The following is a 27,675-nucleotide window of genomic DNA, read 5'->3' as shown; positions in this document are numbered from 1 at the left end:
AGCAGCAGTCTGGACTGGAGGGTGAGGGCACATTTTCAGTTTGTACTCCTGGTTAGCGCAGTGTCTGGAAGATGGTCTAAACCCAAGAAATATTTTTTGAATGAATGGAGTGAAAAGAATATTTACAGAACAAAAGCCTCTGGGTTGGCTGGCTGTGAGTCCAGTGGTGTCTTCCTTCTGCAAACTCTGAAAAATGTGTATAAACAAAAAGATCAGAGTGGGAATTTTAAAAGAACGTTTAGTATAATTTTCAATAATTTCTACTTTTAACTTCATGAGTACCATATCTAAATTGTGTATGGATACACGTACACCCCAACACTCCAGTGTGTATATGCTTGGAATATAACATATAGACTGTGTGTGTGTGTGCACATATGTATGCTTTGTTACTATTTATTTGTCTGCATCAGATCTTAGCTGCATCATGCGGGATCTTTTGTTGCAGCATATGGAATCTCTAGTTGCGGTGCGTAGGTTTAGTTGCTCTGTGGCGTGTGGGGTCTTAGTTCCCCAACCAGTGATCAAACCTGTGTCCCTGCCGCAAGGCAGATTCTTAACCACTGGACCACCAGGGAAGTCCTTATGCATTTTCAAAGCTATAGAAAATAAAGATAAACCCATCTGCAACACATTCCGGGAGTACAATGGGAGGGAGTAAATTTGGAAAAGATAGGGGGAGTGTTCATATTTTTACCTTAAATATTTATCATTGGTTGAAACCTTATCATGAACATTTATCTCCAATTTATAAGGTATGGTGTTGCCTGTAGCAAATATTCAGTCAAGGGACTTCCTTTGTTGTCCAGTGGTTAAGAATCTGCCTTGCAATACAGGGGACTTGGGTTTAATCTCTGGTCGGAGAACTAAGCCTGTTTGCTGGAGCTGCTGAAGCCCAAATGACTCCACTAAGACCCGATGCAGCTAAATAAATAAATATTTAAAAATAGTCAACATTAAATACATACATAAGTCAATCAGTCAGTAGGATGGACATGAGTTTGAGCAAACTCCAAGAGATAGTGAAGGGCAGGGAAGCCTGGCATGCTGCAGTCCATGGGGTCATAAAGAGTTGGACACGACTAAGCGACTAAACAACAACCCAACTTTGTGTGAGTTAGGGGAAGGATGAGGATAAAGAAATTGAGCTGAAGACCCGGGGAAAGAGAATATCATCGAGCTCTGTTGCTGGAAGTAGCCAGCAGAAATAAGGGAATAGGGATTTCCCTGGTGGTCCACCTTCCAGTGCCTTCCAATGCAGGGGACATGGGTTCGATCCCTGGTTAGGGAACATAGATCCCACTTGCCATAGGACAGCAAAGCCCCTGAGCCACAACTGTTGAACCCGTGTGCTAAAGAGCCTGTGCTCGGTAACAAGAGAAGCCTGTGCACCACGGCAAAGATCCAGGGCAGCCAAGAAAAAAAAGGGAATGGGGTTGCTATTGCTAAATTGCATGTCTTCCATTTTTAAAAAACAAAACTGCCCCAAATTAGCTACCTAACCGTTACTGGAAAATAGCAGAGCTTTATGTATAGTAACATAGTATTACACAAAATCATTGGTATTCCCATGGGTTTGTCTACTGCCTGCACAAAGGCCAATGGCCTGGCAAGAAAGGCCACCAGGCCTGGTGACCTGCTCACCTGACCGGCTTGGACGCGCATGGCGATCAGAATGGCCTTAGTGCGCACAGCCATGTTCAGGCTGCTGCTGGTTTCCAAGTCATCTGGAGGACTAGGAGACCATCCTGGGAGGGAGGCCAAAGTCCAGCAGCTCAACCACCAGTCATTCGTCTGAAGTGACCAGAAAGGCCTGTCTTACAACTTGATGTCCAAGATTTGACATGATGAATGAGAGCTTTTAACCCCAGTCTAGCTGACATGACCCAAATGCATGAAACCCTTTCCTGACCCCTCATCTAGGACGTGAGCTGGTGCTTTGTAAAAATGCTTGAATGCAGCTTAGAGTTTATTTGAAGAAGCTGATAGAAAGATTCTAATGGCAGGAATGTCTGGATAAAACTACCATCAGCTGGCGATTGCGGGAATCACTTCAGGGTTTTAAGTGGAGAAAGTGCTGCTCAGCGTCTGTCTGGGTGGCGGAGTCCTTCTAAATGTGGTGACAGCTGGGCCTTACTCCTGCTGTGGAGGAGGTGATTTAAGCCACTGACTTCCTAAATTAAAGGCACGAAAAGGCAGACATATAATTCTTTTAATTACACCTCCAGACTCCTCCTACATTCCTTCGTATGCTTCATGTTTGCCTCCTGCTTCTTTGACCTGCCAGCAGGAGATGAGCAATGGTGAAGGCAGAGGATCTGGAAAGGGATAAAAGACCTGAATTCTTTCGCTTTCCCTGTAGCCTTTCTCAGAAAAATTAAAGTACCTTGTTTGGAAGTTAAGAAAATACGAAATCTGCTTTTCTGCTGATACCAGAGAATAGCAAACCCCTTCAAGGTAGAAGTGAATCATACCTTTCTGCATTTTTCAACATCTGCCCTCTGTTAACATGGGGGCTATTAATAAAGCATATTTAGTTTATATCACCAGGCAAGCAAGTTCGATTGCATCTTATGTTTCTGTTAAAGTGTATGTTTTTACCTTAATACATGGCTTTTATACCTCAGCATTAAAGATATGCTTCGTTTTTCAGGACATACATAGCCCTGTGCAATTTAAAGCTCTGCACAGCAATTTAAATATTTTATTTAAAAGAGTGAATTGAAGTCAGTGCTTATAAAGCTCCATAGCATTTTTTTTCTGCTAGGTTACAAGAGAAACTGAATTTTGTTTGTTTTTGGCTGCTCCAGATGGCATGTGGGATCTTAGTTCTCCCACCAGAGATTGAACCTGCATCTCTTGCACTAGAAGGAAAGAGTCTTAACCACTGGATCACCAGAGAAGTCCCAAGGGGAACTGAATTTTGAAATAAAGCAACAGAACTTCAGGCTTCCCAGGTGGTAAAGAATTCGCCTGTTCAGTGGTAAAGAATTGAAGGAGACACAGGAGATGCGACTTCTATCCCTGGGTCGACTCCTTAGAAAAGACCCTGTTTCTGGGAAAGATGGAAGGCTGCAGGAGAAAGGGGTGACAGAGGATAAGATTGTTGGATGGCATCATCAGCTCAATGGACATGAGTCTGAGCAAACTCCGAGAGATAGTGAAGGACAGGGGAGCCTGGCATGCTACAGTCCATGGGGTCGCAGAATCAGACACAACTTAGTGACTAAACAGCAATTGAGTTTCCTCTCTTCTACTCTCTCTCACTTCCCTTTGGAAGGAGATATTAACATGACTTATTCTCCCTTCACGGTGCAGGGTTTCTGGGTTGGTTTCCTGACCTATGAGACGTGCTGACCATCTGGCCTCTGAGACCAGGCGTTATGACACTGATGCACCAGTCAAGGTGCCGTGAGGTCTGGGAGCAGAGAAGACCCTCTCCATAATCCCATGGCCCTCATCCACCCCAACTCCCACCAGCTACATTTGACTTCAGCTATGTCTTTGATCCCGTAACCCTTTGAATGACGCTTTTAGAATGTCTGTGCTGTGGTAAAATAAGGCCACCACCTTTCCTGGGGTTTCCCAGGGAGAGGTAAGGCAGGACAGGGTAAATGGTTTAGGATTAGCTAGTTTTTGTTGTTGTTGTTTGAAAAGTGAAAGTCGCTCAGTCGTGTCCGATTTTTTGCGATCCCGTGGACTATACAGTCCATGGAATTCTCCAGGCCAGAATACTGGAGTGGGTAGCCTTTCCCTTCTCCAGGGGATCTTCCCAACCCAGGGATCGGACCCAAGTCTTCCACATTGCAGGCAGATTCTTTACCAGCTGAGCCATTGTTTAACATGTGTTTATTTATTTTGGCTGAGGTGGGTCTCTGTTGCAGCTCACAGGATCTTCATTATGGCAAGTGGACTTCTTAGTTTCAGCATGCGTGTGGGGTCTAGTTCCCTGATCAGGGATCAAATCCTGGCCTCCTGCATTGGGAGCATGGAATCTTAGCCACTGGACCACCAGCCAAGTTCATAACATTAGCTAGTTAAATAATTTTTGGAGGGCTTTGGACTATAGGGTGTTCTTAGTTGTGTAGAACCTGGCCTGGGATGACTACAGAAGAGGAATATTGCCTCCCGGGGTGGACAGACCAGACCGAGGAGCTGTGGCTCTGGATTCATTTGCTTGTCAAAGATCTGCTTCAGGCTAGGTCCTCTGCCATCTCTATGGATTGTCTCACTCCTAGAGGAGACAATCCTTCTCCAGCTGGAAAGATTTAAGATGTCAAAACATCAGAAGACACAGAAAATTAAAAATACATTCAATACAAATGAGTTTAACATATTTGAATCTTTCTTAGTCACCTCTTGTGGAGTTGCATGATCATTTGCCAAAAATGTTCTAGAAGTAATTTGTCTTTGGTGGTACATGATTTTGAAGGCATGGGACAGTACTTACACACTCTTCAAGTTATCATCAAATGAGAAGTTTAAACTCTACTGGGAGACCGTGATGGGGACGGGGATTCAGAACACCCTTCTCTTCATCCAAAAACTTTCTGAGGACTCTACAGATTTTTAGACTTTTTTTTTCTCTTTCTGTTGTATTTCTGCAAAAGAGATTAAGCTTATGTAGATTTTGTTGCTTGACAAAACTTAATAAGGCTTTCCCCCTTGTCGGTGTTCTTGGAAATACTGAGGAATCACTCCAGTTTGCCATAATTTCTCAGACACCCACTGGCGGCTAGCCATCGGAAACTGTTTTCCCATTCTAAGAGTGAAGCAACTCTGGGGCTGAAATTTCACTTTGGTGACACACATTTTCATAAATGGTCATCACATATTATTTCATGTTTAGATGATTTTCTAGCCATCTATCACTGTGAAACAAACCACTCTAAAACTTCGTGGCTTAGTTATCCTTCATATATTTCTGATCCTGTGAGTCAGGAATTTAGACCAGACAGAAGGTGTAGCTCCCCTCCATGCCACCATCCTGGGATCTCAGCTGGGATGATGGGAATGACCAAGAATTGCACTCTCATCATTTGACCTCCCTTGGGGAGCTGCTTGAACTTCCTCACAGAATGGCGGCCTCAGAGGAGTCAGACTTCCAATACACTGGCTCAGGGCTCCAAAAACAAGTCTTTTAAGTGTCAGAGAGTGGAAGCTGATACTCTCTTAAGGCTTAGCCTGGAAATTGGCATAGCAGACAGTGTCCTTGCTGCCATATTCTGATGATTAAGTTTTCACAGAGACACCGTCACTCCCACCCTGTAGACCCAAGGAGAGGGGCATAAATTTGAATGAAGTAAGACAGAGAAGGAGAAATATCATGTGACATTGCTTATATGCAGAATCTAAAAAGAAATGATACAGATGAACTTATTTATGAAACACAGACTCAGAGAATGAACTTAAGGTTATCAGTAAGGGAAGACTGGGGGGAAGAGATAGTTAGGGAGTTTGGGATTGACCACGTACACACTGCTATATTTTAAAATGGATGACCAATAAGGACCTACTGTATATCACAGGGAACTCTGCTCAATGTTATATGGCAGATGGATGGGAGGGGAGTTTGGGGAGAATGGATCCACGTATACGTAAGACTAAGTCCCTTTGCTATCCACCTGAAACTATCACAACATTGTTAGCCAGCTATACTTTGATATAAAATTAAAAGTTTTTTTTAAAAAAAATAAGCACTGTGATTTCCCCCTCTCTGATCCTGACACCCCCACCCCAGTTTCCGTGGCTTTGGATGGCTCAGAGCAGCATACACATGACCTGGTTGTCTGGGGCAACAACATCATTTTCAAGGAGGAAAATGGGAGGTCTCAGAAGACTGAATAACCCAGAGTGGTTAGAGAAAGACAAGAAGACAAGGGCAGCACCAGCATCTTTAGAGAACACTAATTGTAGACAGTTTCAGCTTGTCTCCAGGAAGAACTAACGCTGTTATGAGTTCTGCTGATGCATGTGAAATCAGTTGCTATAGCAATGAACCAGTGTTTCTTGGAACTTGCTGACAGCAACAGGCCTTAGGAATGAAATCTCTCCCCTGTTAATCGTGCTTCTGAGGCTCATAGTAATGAATTTGGCTCCACCATTTCAGCACTGCTACCACATCCACGTCCTACCATCATCTCCCCCTGGCTGGAAGGTAGGGCAAGACTCTACTCACATCACTTGATAGACATGTTGACAGTGGCCCTGGGAACATGGCTTGTCTGTAGTCATGCAGCGGGGAAGGGAGCCAGGCTGATGGAGAGAAGGACAAGGGCAGGAATTTGGAACCCGAGTTTGAACCTATATCAGTGAATATTTGGGTAGATCCAATATCTCATATGGGCTTCCCAAGTGGCACAAGTGGTAAAGAACCTGCCTGCCAATGCAGGTGACTTAAGAGATGTGGGTCCAGTTCCTGGATTGAGAAGACCCCCTGGAGAAGGAAATGGCAACCCACTCCAGTATTCTTCCCTGGGAAATCCCATGGACAGAGGAGCCTAGTGGGCTCCAGTTCATGGGGTCGCAAAGAGTCGGACGGTACTGAAGTGACTTAGCACACAGAAATATCTCATATACATCCATAAATGGCACAGAGAGACTAGGAAATAAATTGAGTTTGGTTCAACTTGAAACAACATTAAGAAATACTTCCCAGGCTTCCCTGGTGGTCCAGTGGCTTAGAATCTGTGCTTCCAGTGCAGAGGCCCTGGTTCAATCCCTAGTTAGGAAACTAGATCTCATATGTTGCAACTGTGAGTTTGCATGCTGCAGCTAAGATCCTTTGTGCTCCTACCAAGACCCGGTGCAGCTGAATAAATAATTTAAAAAAAAAAAAAGAATTTAGTGGGGCTTCTCTGGTGGCTCAGTAGTAGAGAGTCTGCCTGCCAATCAGGGGACAGAGGTTCAGTCCCTGATTCAGGAAGATCCTACATGCCTCGGAGCAACTAAGTCCATGTGCTGCAACTATTGAAGCCTGGGAGCCCTAGAGCTCTGCAACAAGAAAAGCCACCACAATGAGAAGCCTGTGCACCGCAACTAGAAAATAGCCCAAGCAACAGCAAAGACCAAGCACAGCCAAAAATAAATAAAATTTTTTTAAAAAAGAGGAATTTAGGGTGAGACAGGTCTTCTAACTTTAATGTTACTATTTTTAAAAACTTTAAGTACAGAGACCTATCAGAGTTTGACCTTCCCTAGAGCTGATGTTTCCCCATGACCCACCCCCACTAACCCCCACCAATAAAAAAGAGAAGCCATGAACAGTATCCCTGCAGTGTAAGGAGGCATAGCTCGGCGGGCAGGAATCTCAAAGACTTGCTACCTCCCTGCTCATCAGGAGCACATCCCTACCACGAAGAAGGCACAGGAGACACGGCAGTGAGTGGTGGGATTTCTCTAGGACACAGTAACGAGACATTTAATCAAAGTGTTGAGGGAGCAGTTAGAGAGACCCATAACCTACAAATATCATGGCAGTCACTCTTCCTTTACTCTCCTTTCAACCTCTGAGCGGGTTTATCTTTCTTTTCTTTCTTTCGTCCACATCAGATAATCCCCTAAACCCCACTCCTGTTTTATGTTTCAGCCACCTACCATAACCAGTGAGTGATAAGTACTTCACTCCATTTTCCTGGCTGGCGTTTGCTATTTTCCATCAGCTTTTTTTTTTTTTTCTTTTTTTCTTTTTTAAAAAATATGGAACGCTTCACGAATTTGCGTGTCATCCTTGCGCAGGGGCCATGCTAATCTTCTCTGTATCGTTCCAATTTTAGTATATGTGCTGCCGAAGCGAGCACAGCTTTTGGTTTTTTGATGAAACAACTCCCAAACTGAATTTTTTGTGGGTTCACACCTGTAACGTGTCAGGTTTGAATTTTGATCTATTAGATCTTTATGTTTTTCTTTAAGAAAAGGAAAATCTAGGAACTGGAGAATCCAGAAAAAGGTTTAAATGTCCTCTCTCCACCCTATAAATACTTCATCCACATCTAGCTTGTTGATAACTCATTTGAGGGCAGTGAAATTCAGTAGCCTGACCAGGACCTAGTGCTATTGACTATCGTTTCTCATTTATTTTTCTTCATTCCAGCTTACTATAAGCCTAACATATTCAACACCAGAGTAGCTGAAGAAAGACAGACGTGAATTACAATGTAATTAGGTTCATATGTCACTATGACAGGCAACTGAATAAATCTCCATGTTATTGCACGTGTAGTCAGAAAAGCTCTATTTATTCCATGTTTCTTAGTTCCTGAAGAGCCAGTTCCTTTTCTCTGGTCACACATAACCTGCTTGCCAGTGCCTTGTGGAATCTTCCAGAAGTTTAAATCCAAATGCCTTTAAATTTCAAAGAGGTCAGATAAAACAGCCCAGTGTATAGACAAGACAAGAAAGGAGACTTTTACCAATGAGTCACTTGAGTGGGTATCTCTTGTAGGGGATACAAGGATTAGTATAAAAGAGTTGAACAGATCACTGGAATTCCATTAGCCACAAAAATAAGAGCATGTTGTTGCGTAGCATGAATGGATGGTGCAGAGGTCTTGAGCCAGGATGGTCAGGAATTCAGCCTAACTTTGGGTCTGGAGAGTGACATTCCATCCAGGATGGAGTTAGCTTTGTGAGGATTAAGGTACATCTCGTCCCTGGATCCGGGAGAACAGACGATCACAACAATATGGGGAAGAGGCAGCAGTGACTGAAGATAGAAAATCTAGGGACTTCCTTGGATTTCTGGTGGTTAAGAATCTGCCTTCCAATGCAGGGATGCAGGTTCAATCCCTGATTGGGGAACTAAGATCCTACATGCCATGAGGTGACTAAGCTCACGCACTGCACCTGCTGACCCCTGGGCTCCAGAGCCTGTGTGCCACAACGAGACAGTCCACGCACCGCAAGGAAAGACCCACATGGCGCAACTCAGACCTGATGCAATCAAATACATATTTTTAAAAAAGAGAAAAGAAACTTATAGTTACCAAAGGGGAAAAGGCTGGGGCAGGGGGAGGGATAAATTGAGAATTTGGGATTAGCAAATACACACTACTATATATAAAATAGATAACTAACAAGGACCTACTATATAGCATAGGAAACTATATTCACTATCTTATAATAACCTATAATCGAAAAGAATCTGAAAAAGAAAACGTGTGTGTGTGTGTATAGCTAAATCACTTTGCTGTCTACCTGAAACATTGTAAACTAACTGTACTTCAATTCAGAAAAAAAAAATTGAAATTGTTGCGTGTATCAATACTTCATTCCTTTTTCTTGGTGAGTAGTATTTCAGGTCCCCCACTCAGCCTCCATTGACACTTAAGGGGTGGTATCTTGTTCATTATCCTCATAGTAGTAGTGTTAGTCGTTCAGTTGTGGCTGACCATTTGTGACCCCATGGACTGTATGTAGCCCACCAGGCTCCTCTATCTGTGGAATTCTCCAAGCAAGAATACTGAAGTGGGATGTCATTTCCTTCTCCAGGGGGTATTCCCAGCTCAGGGATTGAACCTGGGTCTTCCACATTGCAGGCAGATTCTTTACCATCCGAGCCAACAGGGAAGTCATAGCTGATTACTAAGCATCAGTCCCGGACCGGGGTGGATATTCCTGCTTTTCATGTGGGTGGTTTCCTCTGACACCACAAGGGAGGTGGCCTCATTATCACTTGATAGTGGTGACAGTCCTGACTCTCCAGTGGTCATGTTGTGACACCACCCCAGTGAGGTGTTGGGGGACCTCACTGGGTAGAAGTCTAGGCTCCCCACCAGGGCTTTGCTGAGATGGGTAGATATGGGGGCCACCATTTTTTCTGAGCATGGTATTTGGCTGGGGCACAGATTTTTGCTGTCTTGCTAGGCTACCACTTTCCTTGAGAGAGCAGGCTCTTGATGGGGGGACCTTTTTCATCTGTCCCCTTTGGTGTTGCCAGGTTGCTTGCTTCAACACTAAGCATGAGGTGGCTAAAACAAAAAGAAATAAGAACGACTCTCCACCATGTTGTTCTGTGGGTCCTGAGATTCCTAGCTAGTCTGTCTTCTGTTCTCCACCTTTCAGTCTTAAGTTGGTTTTAAATCTAATGTCCAGGGTTTTAGTTATACTTAACAGGAGAGATGGGGAAGAATGTGTCCACTTCATCTTCCTGCAAGCAGAAGTCCTAAGGTTTAATTTTTATCAGCTTGGTTTCCCAGGCTCAGTATTTTATGAACATGCGGCATTACTTAACAAACCAGAAGGGCATAAAACCACCTGCAGGAAACATTTGTTTCTAGGATTTATGTAAGAAGAAATGTGCCTACCACGTGCTTGGCACTTTACGCATCATTTCACTTAATCCTCAGAATAACGCCACAGGGAGGATATTATTAACCCTGACTTACCGAGGTGAGATCTGAGGTTCAGAGAAATTAAGTAACTTGTTCCAGATCACACAGCTAGTAGTTAGCAGAGCCAGAATTTGGGGCCAGTTTTGCCCACATTTTTCTCCCACCACAGTCACCTTTCAAGCTCACTGACATGGAGATGATCTTTCTTGCTTCTTTTGTACACTTGTGCTTAGTAAATCCCATGTTAAGTGAAAGTGAAAAAAAGTGAAAGTCACTCAGTTGTGTCCAACTCTTTGTGACCGCATGAACTATACAGTCCATGGAATTCTCCAGGCCAGAATACTGGAGGGGGTAGCCATTCCCTTCTCCAGGGATGTTAGGTGAAACCTGTTCAGATACGCTATGTGTATAAATTGCATAAACATGAAGGAGTCCTATGCTCTGTTGTTCAGTTGCTCAGTTGTGTCCAACTCTTTATGACCCCATGGACTGCAGCATGCCAGGCTCCTCTGCCTTCCACTATCTCCTGGAGTTTGCTCAAATTCATGTCCATTGAGTTGGTGATGCTATCTAACCATCTCATCCTCTGCCACCTCCTTCTCCTCCTGCCCTCAATCTTTCCCAGCATCAGGGTCTTTTCCAATAAGTCTACTTTCTGCATCAGGTGGCCAAAGTATTAGAGCTTCGGCTTCAGCATCAGTCCTTCCAATGAATACTCAGTGTTGATGTCCTTTAGGATTGACTGATTTGATCTCCTTGCAGTCCAAGGGTCTCACAAGAGTCTTCTCTACCACCACAATCCAAAAGCATCAATTCTTCGGCATTCAACCTTCTTTATGGTCCAACTCTCACATCTAATACATGACTACTGGGAAAACCACAGCTTTGACTATATGGACCTTTGTTGGCAAAGTGCTGTTGCTGCTTTTTAATACGCTGTCTAAAATCTTGTCATAGTTTTCCTATGCTTATAGAAGGTAATTAATAAATACCAATAGGATCAAATTAGTGAGATTCTGCAATGCTAACATAATCCAGTATTGCTATATCAAGCATGCCCATGGTGTAATAGATTCCAGAAGCAAATAAATATCTACAGAATCATAAGTCTAGCAACTCATGGGCACTCTTTACAAGAATGTTTGCATTTTGGGGGTGAATGAGACTTTTTTTAGAACCTGAAACATTTGTCTGCATGTAGAATATCCAGATAATATTTTTCAGTTGTGAAAAATCATTGATTTCATTTAAGCTTAGTAATAAGCTGGTCATAATTATGGAACACAATCCTTTCTGAGTCAGGGATTTCAACTCCTACTTTAGTATGAAAGAAGTTGTGGCAAAATTCTTTCCTAAGGAGTTCTGTACACATTATGTGTTTATACTTATTTCCTGTCTGCTGAAATTTAACTTACATAACATTAAAATCTCTTTCCTTCTTCTTTTTTCCTTTCCCCATTTTTTTTCTTTTTCTCAATATTTGGCACTACTTGAATTCCTTGGAGAGTTTCAACTCTGAGACAGCTATGGATAATTCAAGTTTAATCCTGCTCAAAATCCACGTTCAAAATCTTTTATTTCTCTTTATGTTTGTGAATTACAGGAGTTTCTAGTACAAGATAGTGATTGAAAAGAAAGACTGCTAACAGAAGTACAGTATGTGATATATTATTTATTTATTGACAATATAGATGATATTACACATGTGATACAAATGTCTCTATTTCTCAGATTTTAATAGACTTGATTCTTACAGAGTTACTGGAAGAGACTAACATTTGCTGGGATCGTATAAGCAGCCAGGCACTGTGTGGACTTTTTAATAGCATCTCAGTGGTCATTATTCCTACTTTACCAATTAGGAAACTGAAGTCTAAGAGGTTTTACATCATCGTGTAATAGAATTGGGATTGACACAAGTCTTTCAGAACCTAAGGCCTGTGCTTTTTCTAAGACACCTCCCTCATGCATGCTGGAAAACCCGCTTAAGCCAAAAAGCAAGGAATTAACCTCTTGCATTCTGAAGAAGACTTATTTAAAAATTCATTTCCTAGGTTAGCCCCAGCCACTCGACGACTCCTGTTGGTCATTGGTCTAGCTGTCTAATTTATTCCTTCTTTCTAGTCCAGAGCTTCACAGTTCTGACCACACATCAGACTCATCTGGAAAACTTTAAAAAAAATAAATGTCAGGCTCCATACCACCGAGATTCTGATAATCAGCCCAAGGTGGGGACCAGACAGCTGTGTGGATGGCAGGCAGACTCTTTACCTTCTGAGTCACCAGGGACCAGCATTTAAAGCCCTCAGATGATCCTGATCCATGCAGTCTCTTCCCTCCCTCAGATTGCTGATGTCATTCCCTACGATGGTTAGCTTTATGTGTCAACTTAACTGCACCCAGACATTGGTCAAGCACTATTCTGTGTGTGTCTGTGAGGGGTTTCTGGGTGGGATTAACATTTAACTCTAACTAAAGAAGATGGCCCTCTACTGTCGGTGGACCTCATTCAGTCCTTTGAAGACTGAAGAGAGCAAAAAGGCTGACCCTTCTGTCAACAGGGTCCTTCTGTCTGACTGCCTTGAGCTAGGATATTGGTCTCCTCCTGCCTTCAGACTTGAACTGAAGCACTGCTCTTCTTGGGTCTCGAGTCCATTGACTTTCAGACCGAAAACTTACACCATTGGTTCTCCTGGTTTTTAGGCCTTAAGATTCAGACTGAAACTAACCAATCTGTGTGAGCTTCCCTGGTAGCTCAGAGGGTAAAGAATCTGCCCATAATGCCAAGACCTGGCTTTGATTCCTGGGTTGGGAAGATCCCTTGGGGAAGGAAATGACAACCCACTCCAGTATTCTTGCCTGGAGAATCCGATGGATAGAGGAGCCTGGAGGGTTACCGTCCATGAAGTTGCAAAGAGTCGGACATGACTGAGCGACTAACCTGTCCACTATCCTGGGTCTCCAGCTCGCCAACCAGAGCTCTTGGGGCTTCTCAGCCTCCACCACCACATAAAGCAATTCCTATGCATCCTGTTGATTCTGTTTCTCTGGAGAACTCTGCCTAACACATTCCTTTCTTTTCTTTTTTAAAAATTTTATTTATTTATTGGCTGCGCTAGGCCTTCGTTGCCGCACTCGGGCTGCTCTCTATCACGGTGCCCGGGCGGCTCACTGCGGTGGCTCCTCTGGTCGCGGAGCACGTGCTGTGGGGCACGCAGGCTTCAGTAGCTGTGGTTCACGGGCTTTGTTGCTCCGCTGCATGTGGGATCTTCCCAGACCAGGGATCGAGCCCGTGTCCCTTGCATTGCACGGTGGATTCTTTACCAGTGGACCACCAGGAAGGTCCTAACACACTCCTTTCTAAGATTTCTAGACACCTCTCTGTGTCTGAGCTTTTTCATACTTTAGGGCCCTGGAGACATCATAAGGAAAGTACTTTTGAAATGGGGTTTGGATGGACACCCCTCTCAGATGACTGTGGCCCCATCACAGGAGGGGCAGCCTGGGGAGTCCAGGCAGCTTACTGTTAGGTGCCCACTGTCAACTCCATCATCTGTTCACCCCTTGGGGGATCTGGAGTCAGTCTGCTCAAGGTTCTGAACAGATGGATAAAGCTGAACTTGGGGTCTGGAGCCCAGCATTGAGTGAGGAGGTGATTACCCAAAGAGACTGGAGAAAATTGAAGCAAAGAGGGCTGCAAGCCAGTCCTAGAGAGCCACGAGGGCCAGGCCAGTGTCCCATGCCAGTCTCAGGGAGCCAGAGAGGAGGGCAAAGTCAAAGGCTCAGAAGCCCAGCAGAGGTAGCCAGGATGGGATGGGGTGAAAGGGAGACGCGAAGGTAGACCAGAAGTCCCCACTGTTGCATTCTGTACTTCATTTCTGTGTCTACCTGCCATGTGGCCATGAATGGGTCAGCTTGGTTGAAAGGTCTTTGTAGTGGTGGCAGATTTTCCCTTCAGTTTATACAGCCCTATCCTTAGTCCCACTTTAAATCAATATGTGGCTCCGTTCTGTCTTTTGAAAATTTTGTTTTATTCAGGAACACAAGTTCATGGCTTGGTCAAAAGAAGCCTTGGTTTACAACACCATAATCCAGTTCCCCATAAATTTCTATCACACTGATAATATCTTTAAACATATGAAGGGTGCTTTGAGATTCTATATTGTTAAAGTAAATTTTAATTCATTTTAATGTCTTGTAAATAGCAGGCAGAGGAATGATACTCTTGTTTTATCATTTGTCTTTTTTTTTTTTTTGCTATGTTTTTCCAGGCTTTGAAAACAAACTAATAAACAAACAAAGCCACAGGAATATTCCAGTTCAAGGGAATAAACAGATTTCAAGGGATCAAAAGAAACACCAAAGTTCAGCTAACAGTGCTTTTGTTACTATTGGGTTGGCCAGAAATTTCATCTGGGTTTTTTAACTTTTTGGCCAACCCAATATATTACACTAGCACCTCAGTGCTTCCATGTATAAAGATGAAGACATGAGAGTTTCCATTTCATACATATTCTTCACATGGTTTTGCTATTCTCGTATTTTAAAAATAAACCAACTAGAAATACATTTGGGAAAAAAGGAAAACGAACTAGGATGGATCTTAAAGTTCTTCTAATTACAGGGCAACAAAAGACAACCTCTTCCCCCACCTCTGACTTTTTAAAATATCATAGGTATGTGAGAACAATGGGTGAGCCAACCTGCTGCCATGCTCACCTAGCTTCAGGTAAATCAGAAGGTTGCCCAAGAACCTGGTAAAATTGGCTGTGGAGACAGTATGGGTATTTTGGATCTGACAGGATAACTCTTCTCTTACTTTTGCCCCAACTGGATAATTCCCTTAGCTCTCCACTCTGGTTAGCTAATGGAAATGTGACTGTAATCATCACCTCCATTTATCTTTTGGATGGAGATTTCCAAAAGAAATTAGATGGATGTGTTTTCAGTTAAAGCTGTCTTTTCAGAAGGTTGGACAGTACAACATCACTGAAAATAAAACAAATACTGACAACAAAACACTCTTTGCTTGGTATACTGTTCTTTAGCGCCTCTTTAGCTACCCAGTGTTCTTTAGCAGCGCCTCTTTAGCTACCCAGTACTCTTTAGCACACCCAGTGTTCTGTGTACTCAAGGGTGGGGCAGATAGGTGCTGCTAATCTGGATTTTCCCCCTCTAGTCATCAGAATCTAGTTGCCTGTGTCCACATCTATCTATAACAGCCCCTGAGAGGGTTCCCCTCTGCCTCCCATGGTCTGTAGGAGGACAACAAAGGGATTCCTTGGGAGTGATTGAAATCACACTCTGTGATAAGTAAAGGCCTTATACAATATGCCATTCATGTGTAGATACAACAAACCACACAGAAGATAAAGTGGGGTTTGCGATTAGTTACCACTTGGTCACCCTTAGCCAGTGGCTCTGGTCCACAATGAGTCCTTTCTATCATGATTGCATCCTCTTTGGTCTAGTTTGTACTTCTTAATTTTCCAAAGGTCTCTCCTAAACTAGTCACACACAGCTTTCAGTCTTTATTTCTTAAAGCCTAGGAATCAAGTCTGTCCAAGTTCCTCTCAGTAGGATTAGCATTCTTCTGAGTGCTAAGACTGTAGATGCCAAGTAGGAAAAAAAAAAAAAAAAAAAACCTTTTCAAGAACAAAGTAATTTAACCCTTGAAGGAGAAGTGAATGCTGGTGGCTCACTGTCAGGAACAGGGGCACCATAAGATACTGCCTGTGAAGCCCTTGAACGCTTCCCCGAAGTGGTCACTCAGGTCACTGTGTGCCCAATTTACATGTGTCTAACTTTTGTGCATGTGCCTGAGCCTCCAAAAGGCTCCCAAACATGGACCTAAAAGGGATCAACAAACTTTCATGGCTGCCCGGGGTGGAGGGGTGGGGTTGTTACATCAGCTATGGAGACAGCCCTAATTCAACTGCTGAGACCCTTATTATGTGAAGGCTAAATGTTTCACAAGGCAGGACTTCCCTGGATCCTTTAGATCCCTGCCAGATTTCTCTTAGATCTTTTATTTATTTATTTTTATTTATTTGGCTGTGTTGAGTTATAGTTATGGCATGTAGGACCTTTTAGCTGTGGCATGTGAAGTCTTAGCTGTGGCATGTGGAGTCTAGTTCTCTGACCGGGGATGGAACTCCTGCACTAGGAGTGTGGCGTCTTAGTCACTGGACCACCAGGGAAGTCCCTAGCATATTCTCTTGAGATATTTCTTAGAGAATCTCTAAGGAGACAATAGCTCAGCTTTATAAACCAGAACATGGGATGCCAAGAGGATGCATTGTGAGTCTAAGGTCAGCCCTGGCCCTTCCCTTGACATCTGGAGACTTTTAGTTGTCGACATCACAGAACACTGAGGACAAGTCTTTGGTGACAATTAGAAAATATCTTTTCTGTTGGTAATAATTGTGCTTTCATGAGCAACTAAGGAGTCAAGAACTGTTTTACTTTTTGAAAACCTGATCTATTTCCCATGGAATAAGGCTTGAATCCCTGTAAGGAAAGTGTTAGAATTAGTCGCTAAGTCATGTCTGGCTCTTTGTGACTCCTTGGACTGTAGTCTGACAGTCCATGGGATTTTTCAGACAAGAATACTGGAGTGGGTTGCCATGCCCTCCTCCAGGGGATCTTCCCAACCCAGGGATTGAACCTGCATCTCCTGCTTTGCAGGCAGACTCTTTACCATCTGAGCAACCAGGGAAGTCCATTCCTGCAAGGAAGCCAAAAGCAATTGGATTGCTTTGACTGACAGAATTGTTGGAGATTTTACAGAGGAATTACTGAAAAGACCAGACAATATGAGCAGATGAAATATGAGCAAACAATATGAAATATCTGAAGCGAATAAAAACATTTGATTTCATTCATTTGTAACTATTTTTTTAAATTATTTATTTAGTTAGTTTTAAAATTTTTTTGGTTGCAGCACTGTGGCATGCCAGAGTTTAGTTCCCCAACCAGGGATCAAATCTGTACCTCCTGCAGTGGAGGCTAGGAGTCTTAACCATTGGACTCCTAGAGAAGTTCCTGAAGAGCTACTCGAGACTACCTAAATACGGGGACTTGCCTGGCGGTCCAGTGGTTAAGAATCCACCTTGGAATGCAGGGGAATGCGGGTTCGACATGCCTCAGGGCAACTAAGACCAGGCACCGCAACTAGAGAAGTACACGCACGTGGCAGACTGAAGAGCCCATACGAGCAAAAAAAAAAAACCCAAACAAACCTAAATACTAGGGAGGTTGAAAGCAACCTGGATGCAGATAGTATCACCTAGAGCTTATGCAGTTCCTAGGTGAGAATTGCTGGGTGGAGATCACAAGACATCCGAGTGCAAGAAGGTCTGTGTCCCATTAGAGGCTCAAATGAGATCCGTGTCCCCATGTAGATAAGTCCCAAGGAAATAAAATTCCACGAACTAATCTCATGTTGGTTTCACTAGGGATAAAGAATGCATCTTAACAAAATAAGGAAGGACAGTTTATTTTTCAGGAAGCTGTAACCATATGTTCCCAGATGCTGCCTTGCTCCAAACCTCAGGGAAAGGAGGGTTTAAGCTACTTATTTTGAAAAAAAAAAAAAAAAAATCCATATTCAAATGATTATTTCTTAGAACAGGACAACAAGCCCTCTAAAAGAGTAAATGTTACCAGAACAATAATAAATAATGACACACGCGCCCATCTTAAGAAACACAGTCAGGCACGTCTCACGTTGCACAAGCAACAGCCACGTGCTCAGGCATTTCTGCAGTGATTGAAGACACATCTGGAGAGTTGTAAACATCCATCACAGATCTCAGGGTGCATCTCAGGATTTCAGGACCACAGTGGGCTGGTTGTTGACCATTAGTGATGATCCAAGTATTCCTGAAATCTCGGCAGGACCTCTCCAGGTTTGCACAACACAGCTGAAATACTACTCAGTGTAAGAAAGGTCCTGGGGGTGAAATAACCCTTCAGGAAGCCTAATAAAGAGGAAAGAAAATGTGCCATTTAAAGCCAAAATTGCTTTCCTGAAGCATGGTCAAATCATACATGAAATACAATGGCCTCTCCCTGCCAGGGGAATAATCGCTCATTTCCGCTCACGCCCTGGACCCTTGTTTCCTCTAAGTTTTATGGCATGTTTAAGCCGACATTATTGGTCCTTCCAAGTGCATGAACTTATGACAGACCAAAAGGATCCATTTAGCCTATAAACTGTTGAACGTACAACTGGCATAATTTAGACTTAAGTCGCTCTGCTTTGAGGGCACACGAACCTATCATTATCCAGCATGCAGAGATGATCCAGATTATGACTTATCTGGGTCTTTTCCATCTTTTGTAGCAGTGGTCCCCAACCTTTTTGGCACCAGAGATCAGTTTTGTGGAAGACAGTTTTTCCATGGACTGGGGAGGTGGGGATGGTTTCCAGGTGATTCAAGTGCGTTACATTTACTGTGCACTTTATTTCTGTTATTATTACATCAGCTACACCTCAGATCATCAGGGATTAGATCCCAGAGGTTGGGGACCTCTGTTCTAGATGTCCACTCTCTCCAGCCTTTTTTTTGGGCAATCTTATTCCTCCCAGTACTACCGGCAGACCTGAAGTAGGGACAAAGATGGAGATGAAGAGGGTTCTCTATTTACACTAAGAGAGAGCAGCAAGTCCTTGCTGAAACCATGTCATGAGTTTCTATAGACTCTGAATACATAGAGCTTCCCTGGTGGCTCAGTAGTAAAGAGTTCACCTGCAATGCAGGAGACCCAGGTTTGATCCCTGGGTCAGGAAGATCACCCTGGAGGAGGAGATGGCAACCTACTCCGTATACTTGTCTGGAGAATTCCATGGACACAGGAGCCTGGTGGGCTACAGTCCATGGGGTCTCAGGAGTCGGACGCGGCTTAGTCAGACACGACACTGTCACCACTGCAGCTGCCACTCTGAGACACCCTTTAACTAGGGCTGTCTGAGAACTGAGCCAGACAGGGTTCTGTCCTAGGTTGGGTTCAGTTCAGCTCAGTCACTCAGTCGTGTCTGACTCTTTGTGATCCCATGGACTGCAGCACGCCAGGCCTCCCTGTCCATCACCAACTCCCAGAGTTTACCCAAACTCAGGTCCATTGAGTTGGTGATGCCATCCAACCATCTCATCCTCTGTCATCCCCTTCTCCTGCCCTCAATCTTTCCCAGGATCAGGGTCTTTTCAAATGAGTCAGCTCTTCCCAACAGGTGGCCAAACTATTGGAGTTTCAGCTTCAACATCAGTCCTTCCAGTGAATATTCAGGACTGATTTTCTTTAGAACTGACTGGTTGGATCTCCTTGCAGTCCAAGGGACTCTCAAGAGTCTTCTCCAACACCACAGTTTAAAAGCATCAATTCTTCGGCACTCAGCCTTCTTCACAGTCCAACTCTCACATCCATACATGACCACTGGAAAAACCATAGCCTTGACTAGACAGACCTTTGTTGACAAAGTGATGTCTCTGCTTTTTAATATGCTGTCTAGGTTGATCATAACTTTCCTTCCAAGGAGTAAGCGTCTTTTAATTTCATGGCTGCAGTCACCATCTGCAGTGGTTTTAGAGTCCCCAAAAATAAAGTCTGCCACTGTTTCCACTGTTTCTCCATCTATCTGCCATGAAGTGATGGGACTGGATGCCATGATCTTAGTCTTCTGAATGTTGAACTTTAAGCCAACTTTTTCACTCTCCTCTTTCACTTTCATCAAGAGGCTCTTTAGTTCCTCTTCACTTTCTGCCATAAGGATAGTGTCATCTGTATATCTAGGTTGGGTTAGTCCCAAGTAAACTGTGAAGCAGATGACAATTAATTTCCCACCATGCTCCTCCTCACACATCCGTCCCAGGCTGGGGCAGGGGACCTTGCTCCTTCTCAACACCTGGCATCTGCCTGGAGTGAAAAACTCCACTTAACGAACAACTGGTAACAGCACAAAGCCCAGTCTCACCCCACAGCATCTGTCTTTTCACCAGGGTTAAAACTCAAGCCAATAACCTGCCAGAGAGACCTGGAGAAAGCTTCGGATGGAGGTGGGCACCATGTGTGTTCTGCTCATGTGTGTATCCCCCAGGGTCTGACCCTTCAGAGGAGTTCAGTAAATATTTGCTAAATGGATGAATAAATGAGTGAATGACATGACCGGGGGTGCAGAGCACCACCTGCTCTTGGAGCTGGTTTGGCAAGAAAGGACTGTTAGTTTCCAGCTACAGCAGCTGGGGGGTGGAGAAGGATCCTCCTGGCCCCCACTTCACTGCCATGCATACCCCCAGTCTCTAGTGCTGGGGATCCCTTCTTCCCACCCCTCGCCCCCCAAGCCATCTGAAGTTCACTCTGTCAGTAGCATCTTACGCGCGGCCTGAGACCAGCAGGGTAAAACACATCCCCGACCTCAGAATCCTGTGGTGCATTTTCCAGCATGGCATTTTGGGTTCGGGTTCGTGTGTGCTGTCTTGGGGTTGTTGTGTTTGGTTGGTTTTGCTTTCTATAAACAGTGCCTGGAGCTGCTGATGTGAAGTAGCCCGGTTTCTATGGGTGGCCCTGAGATGCCTGGCGTTGTTTGGACCGACTCTGTTGTCTTAAATTGGTAACAAGATCAGAGGGATCTGGATATGTTAAGTTAGGTTTCAGGCCTGGATATTGCGTCTAGGCTGGAATTTGATTCTTTCCTTCTTGTCTTATTTAAGTCCACGAGTATATAAACATGTCCAAGTAGAGAGAAAAGAGGCAGCACTCGGATGAGGGCAAAGACATCAGCTTACACATCTCCCCTTCCCCACCCCGCCCCAGAAAACGTGGAGGTTTCCTCATCTCTGTTCCTATCTTTGATTGGCATCAATGTCACTGTCTCTTTTTATATAATTCTTGACTTCTGTGAATATCTTTGTGGACGCCACCAAGTCAAATAGTTCTGTGTATAAGCTAACTTAGGGTCAGCTTATGGTTCACTGGGCCTTCCCTGGTGGCTCAGATGGTAAAGACTTTACCTGCAGTGAAGGAGACCCAGGTTTGATCCCAGGACTGGGAAGATCCCCTGGAGAAGGGGATGACAACCCACTCCAGTATTCTTGCCTGGAGAATCCCATGAACAGAGGAGTCTAGTGGCACAGTCTGTGGGGTAGCAAAGAGTTGGACATGACTGAGCAACTAACACCTTCACTTCCCTTCCAACTGGTTCCTCTAACTCCCAGCCTGAACCGTCCTTTCCCATCTCTGAGGTCTTCCCATGGCTGCCCTTGCTGCAGGCAGCTACCCACTCCTCGCCCCCAGGTCCTTCCTGCATCAGGACCACTGAGCGAGCAGAGCTGCTCCCACTCTCTGAGGGAGACTGGGTGGGGCACGCTGGTTATTTTCAAGCAATAAAGAGAAGTCTTCACAGGCAACAGAGAAGAAATCCGCTGATCTTGGGATTTTAGCATAGAAGTGGGTAGAAAGGGAATTTGCTGCTTGTTCCTTTCATCTTCATGGTGGTTGCTTGTCTTGGATAAAGTAGCAACATTCCTCTAAAACTAGAAATTGCGACCCTTGAGATTGAATGTGTCTGTTTTTTCAAACCCAGAAGAGTCTGACAAAATCAGTTTACCGGAGGTGTGAAGACTGTAGATACGACTGTTACTGGAAGAGAGGAGGTATGGGCCAGTGGCTGGAGGAACAGCAGGCACCCTCCGGTGCCTCATGGTTCCCATGCTTCCCTGATATTCTGTGGAGGAAAGATGTGTAGGGACAGGAAACCCATTTTGGAGTTTTTTAACCTAAAAAGTTAGGTTGTATACCTTGATGCTTTCAAGACTCTTGAGAGTCCTTTGGACTGCAAGGAGATCAAATCAGTCAATCCTAAAGGACATCAACCCTGACTATTCATTGGAAGTACTGGTGCTAAAGCTGAAGCTCCGATACTTTGGTCAGCTGATTCGAAAACTGACTCATTGGACACGATCCTGATGCTGGGAAAGATTGAGGGCGGGGGGGAGAAGGGGGCAGCAGAGGATGAGATGATTATATGGCATCACTGACTCAATGGACATGAATTTGAACAAACTCCAGGAGACGGTGGAGCCTGGCATACTGCAATCATCCATGGAGTTGCAAAGAGTTGGACAACAGCAATAACATACCTTACCTGCTTCCCTTTGGAGGCATTTGAGACATTTGGACATGTTCAGTAGCTTCCCTTCCCTTGTTGGAAAAGGTGCTAAACTAGAAATGATGTAGATGTGGAATCAACTGTGAAAGGAGCATTTTTCTGGCAGCCCCTAAACCCTCTGTGTTTTTCTCCTGACATGGTATTAACCCTGAGTGAATGATTGGGCTAGTCTTTAATCTTTTTGGAAATATTTTTTGTAATTGATGTATAGTTGAGTTACAATATTGTATTTATTTACTTTTAAATTTGTGGCCATGCTTTGCAGCATGCAGGATCCTAGTTCCCCCATCAGGGATCAAACCTGCATCCCCTTCATTGGAAGGTGGAGTCTTAACCACTGGACCACCAGGGAAGTCCCTAGTCTTTAGTCTTTTTTCTCCAAGTTTTCCAGTTGAAAGGCAGAGAGTGTTCTGTGCCTGGTTAAGTGGATTTACCAGATGTATTATCTAGTTTTTAACCTTCACAAAATGGACACTTGGCTTGAAAAGACTCCTATAAAGGAATCCGAGATTAGAGATAACATTCTAAGGATACAGTTCCCAAGGGGGGAAAAAAAAAAATGGTGGAAATAGCCCTCCTGCTGAACCCACTGCAGAATGTTTGCCAACCACACTTCAAGGTCACAGTGTTACAAGATAGAAACAGTGTTACAAGATAGAAACAAATGATAGAAAATCATTTGATTTGCCAAGCAGTTGGCCAGAAAACCACCAAAACTGTGAAAATGTCACTGAGAATCTGGATGAAAATTTACTTGTATAATTATTTTGTGTTTCAGTTGTTATGTTATGTCTAACTCTCTTTGGATAAATCTCAAAGTCTATTTTGTGCCTTGAACTATTAAATCACCAACTCCAGGATTAGTGATGGACAGGGAGGCCTGGCGTGCTGCAGTCCATGGGGTCGCAAAGAGTCAGACACGACTGAGCGACTGAACTGAACTGAACTGTTAAATAATGATAGTAGCCTGTGTAGATAATGTACATGTTAACAAACAAACAACAGAAAAAAATGGAACTACCCTGGTGGTCCAGTGGCTAAGACTCTGCACTGTCAATGCCAGGGGCCAGAGTTTGATCCCTGGTCAGGGAACTAGGTCCTATGTGCCGCAACTGAAAGATCCTGCATGTCATAATGAAGATTGAAAATCCCTCATGCTGTAACTAATACCTGACACACCCAAACATAAATATTTTTTTCAGTTCAGTCGCTCAGTCGTGTCTGACTCTTTGTGACCCCATGAACCGTAGCACGCCAGGCCTCCCTGTCCATCACCAACTCCCGGAGTCTCCCCAAACTCATGTCCATTGAGTTGCTGATGCCATCCAACCATCTCATCCTCTGTCATCCCCTTCTCCTCCAGCCCTCAGTCTTTCCCAGCATCAGGGTCTTTTCACATGAGTCAGCTCTTCACATCAGGTGGCCAAACTATTGGAGTTTCAGCTTCAACATCAGTCCTTCCAATGAACACCCAGGACTGATCTCCTTTAGGATGGATTGGTTGGATCTCCTTGCTGTCCAAGGGACTCTCAAGAGTCTTCTCCAACACCACAGTTCAAAAGCATCAATTCTTCGGCGCTCAGCCTTCTTCACAGTCCAACTCTCACATCCATACATGACCACTGGAAAAACCATAGCCTTGACTAGACAGACCTTTGTTGACAAAGTAATGTCTCTGCTTTTCAATATGCTATCGAGGTTGGTCATAACTTTCCTTCCAAGGAGTAAGCGTCTTTTAATTTCATGGCTGCAGTCACCATCTGCAGTGGTTTTAGAGTCCCCAAAAATAAAGTCTGCCACTGTTTCCACTGTTTCTCCATCTATCTGCCATGAAGTGATGGGACTGGATGCCATGATCTTAGTTTTCTGAATGTTGAGTTTTAAGCCAACTTTTTCACTCTCCTCTTTCACTTTCATCAAGAGGCTCTTTAGTTCCTCTTCACTTTCTGCCATAAGGGTGGTGTCATCTGCATATCTGAGGTTATTGATATTTCTCCCGGCAATCTTGATTCCAGCTTGTGCTTCCTCCAGCCCAGCGTTTCTCATGATGTACTCTGCGTATAAGTTAAATAAGCAGGGTGACAATATACATACAGCCTTGACGTACTCCTTTTCCTATTTGGAACCAGTCTGTTGAACCATGTCCAGAGTAAGGATATATGTTTAAAATGAGTAGAACCCATTGCTCTAGGAAATGGCATCTCCTGAGGTGGCTGGTCAAAGGCTGGTGGCATGTCCAGAGGTAGAAGTGGCCTCAGAGGACAGGTCTGCCTGCACACGAAGTGTGAGGGATGATGGAGGCCACTGGTGAAAAGTGCAGAGCAGGGAGGACATTCTGCAGAGACCAGGAGGATGGGAAATCGTCCACGTTTCCGGAGATACAAAGAACTAAGTAAGGAAGTACCCGAGGAAAATGGATGCCATCTCACCAAAAGAACAGTTCTGTCTAGCAGGTGGGTCTAAAGCAAAATGAATACTTCCAGGTCACCTGGCCACACGGAGACCCATTGAGTTTCAAATAATTCAACGCAGCCTCTCTGTGCAGAGGTCCAGCCTTTAGGGAACCCAGACTAGGGTACATGTTGATTCGAACCTTTGGCCTCTTGCCTTTAATCAGACTGGTATGTGTGGCCTGTTCTAGTTAAGGCAAGCACACTCTAGGGTTTCCCTGATGGCTCAGATGGTAAAGATGAGCAACGTTTAGAATGTCCATCACTTTTCAAGATTTCTGGAAAGAAAAGGCTGATGATCTTCTGCCAGTGTTGCCACATTCCTTTGTGACGGTTTTGCTTTGCAGAAAGGCTCCCAGAAGGGCTGAGCTGCCTGGAGGGGGCACATTTTTAAAACTCACACAAAGTCACCTATGTGGACCCGCCATGGCCACGATCTTGCTCTGACTTTTTGTGCCAAATAGAGCCAAAATAGAAGGAAAAAAAAGATCCAGCAGACAAAGCACTAAGTCTGATGAATTTCCCCTTTCCAACAGGAGTGTGGCTTGGGGTGCGTGTGTGCTCAGGCATGTCTCTTTTCTAACTCTGTGGACTCGACTGCAGCCTGCCAGCCTCCTCTGTCCATGGGATTTCCCAGGCAAGAATTCTGGAGTGGATTGCCATTCCCTTTTCCAGGGCATCGTCCCGACCCAGAGATTGAACCTACCTCTCCTATGTGGCAGGGGGATTCGTTACCACAGGGGAAGCCTGTGGCTTGGGGTAGGCTCCGGTAAAGTAGGTTCACAGGGCACTCACCTTCTATGCTGTTACAGAGGTTCCTTGAAATAGGATTAGGTAGCAGAGAGAAATGCAGGTGAAATAATATGCTGCAGTCACCAAGCTCCATCTGAGAGTCTACAGGGATTCAGAAAAAGAAAGCACATCGATTCTGTTTTGTGAGCAACACTTTTGTTTTTAAACTTTTTACTTTATGTTGGAGTATAGCTGATTAACAATGTTATGATGGTTTCTGGTGAACAGTAAAGGGACTCAGCCACACATATACAAGTGTTCATTCTCCCCAAAACTCCCCTCCCATCCAGCCTGCCACCTAACACTGAGCATTGAGCAGAGTTCCCTGTGCTATACAGTAGGTCCTTATTGGTTATCCATTTTATGACCAAGACTTTTGGAGGGGTTGCACAAATGCCGTTGATTTCCAGAAACTAACAACCCACATTTCCCCATTCATTGCATGAGGCCTGTCTTTCCCAAATGCATTTTCTTTGGGGTCCTCACCAAAGAAGGACAAGAGTTCATTGCCACTCCAGCTGGAAAGTGACAGAAGAGTTCAGTGGAGGCTGGAGTGGATGTCACCTCCATTTGCAAAGCTGATGGTAAAGTCTTCAAACCAAGCAGCTTGATAACCCTGGACCAGCACCCTGGCTGTGGGCTCGGGGTTGCAGAGAGCCTGTAAATTGCACAGTAATGCCTGGTGCCTCATCAGGAATAAACATGTGCTTTGAGTTTTCCGAATGAGTCAGACACACGACACGAGATAAATGCTGATCGCAAGCAGATGTGACGTGTGTGTTTCAAGAGGGACGAGCAGAGGGGGATTGTGTCTTGGCATCTTCCACACTCAAGATGATGGACTGACACTTCATGGAGTCTGGTCCCCTAACAAGAAACATGGGGTGGTGAGTGATCCCCCCGCAAGCCCTTCTTTCTTTCCATAAGAGGAATCTACGTTTTAAGACTTCAATGTAAACGTGTTCTGTCTCCAATTTGTCAGCTGACTCTAATCACCTCGGAACTTATATAAACTCTAGGTGAGTAATTTCCCCAAAGTACGGTGCCCCCTTGGAATGTGTGTGCTCTGAACTCAGATTAAACTTTTAATCTCACATTTTTCTGGGAAGGATTATTATCCCTGTTTTTATTGTTTAAAAAAAAAGGGGAATCAGAAACTCAAAAATGTCTAGTGCTTCTTCTGAGGTTGAGTTTATACACCTCACCTGAGCCTGTCCTTGGCGCTGTGTGTGCCCGGAGACTGGGGACACTTAGCTCCCTAAGCTCGAGATGAGAGGATCTAGTGTGCCTGAGTTGAGACTCTACCCCTGCCTTCCTGTGACACTCCCAACTGAATTGTGAACTGTTTGTTGGACCCTCTGCCATCCCCACTCAACTGCAGAAACCCTAGGTGTCTTTCTGCTCATGCACACCACGTCCCGTTGCCAGGTGATGTACAGAACATGTTCGTCAGCAGAGCAGGAGGTCTATGTCTTAGGTTTCTGCTGTGTTCCTCCACGTTTGGCTTTCCTGCACCTTCTTCCAGCAATTGGGTCAATGCTAGGCTCTCTAAGAGTGTTTGCTGAACCATCCCAGATGCCAAGCTTGAAGGTACCACCTCTCTTTGCAACCCTTAGTCCCTGTGCTCTTTGTCACTCGCTGGGTCTGTCAGCTGAATCTGTTAGCCCTTTAATACAAGGGTTTTTTTGGACTGCATTGGCATCAATGTGGAAACAAGTGGACTGGCTTATTCTCCCAGGAGCTTCTGGTTATTTGTACTTTGGTTTCTGTTGGGTGATTGCCACGAGACAGCTAGTATGGTGTCCTGGGAGGAACAGTGGGCAGGGAGCCCAGTATTGGTTCTGCTGCCTTGGTCTGTGTGGCCTTGGTCAAGTCAGTGTGTCCGATGGGGCCTCAGCTTGTCCATTTGTCAGTTGGAGGTTTTGGTTCAATT

General features: G+C 44.4%; 1 protein-coding gene and 1 non-coding gene across 2 annotated transcripts in view; one reads left to right on the top strand and one right to left on the bottom strand.

Annotated features, from left to right (window-relative positions):
* COLEC12 (collectin subfamily member 12) overlaps positions 1–27,675 on the top strand; it is a 177,949-nt gene that overhangs the window by 65,243 nt on the left and 85,031 nt on the right. The gene's annotated exons all lie outside the window — the stretch shown is intronic.
* Positions 7,693–7,799, bottom strand: LOC133047895 (U6 spliceosomal RNA). The gene has a single exon (XR_009690897.1). It is a non-coding gene; the product is annotated as a U6 spliceosomal RNA (small nuclear RNA).

This window comes from Dama dama, chromosome 27, assembly GCF_033118175.1.
Source record: "Dama dama isolate Ldn47 chromosome 27, ASM3311817v1, whole genome shotgun sequence".
NCBI lineage: Eukaryota > Metazoa > Chordata > Mammalia > Artiodactyla > Cervidae > Dama > Dama dama.
Note: the sequence above shows the minus strand (reverse complement) of the source record. Positions and strands in the feature narration are given on the sequence as shown.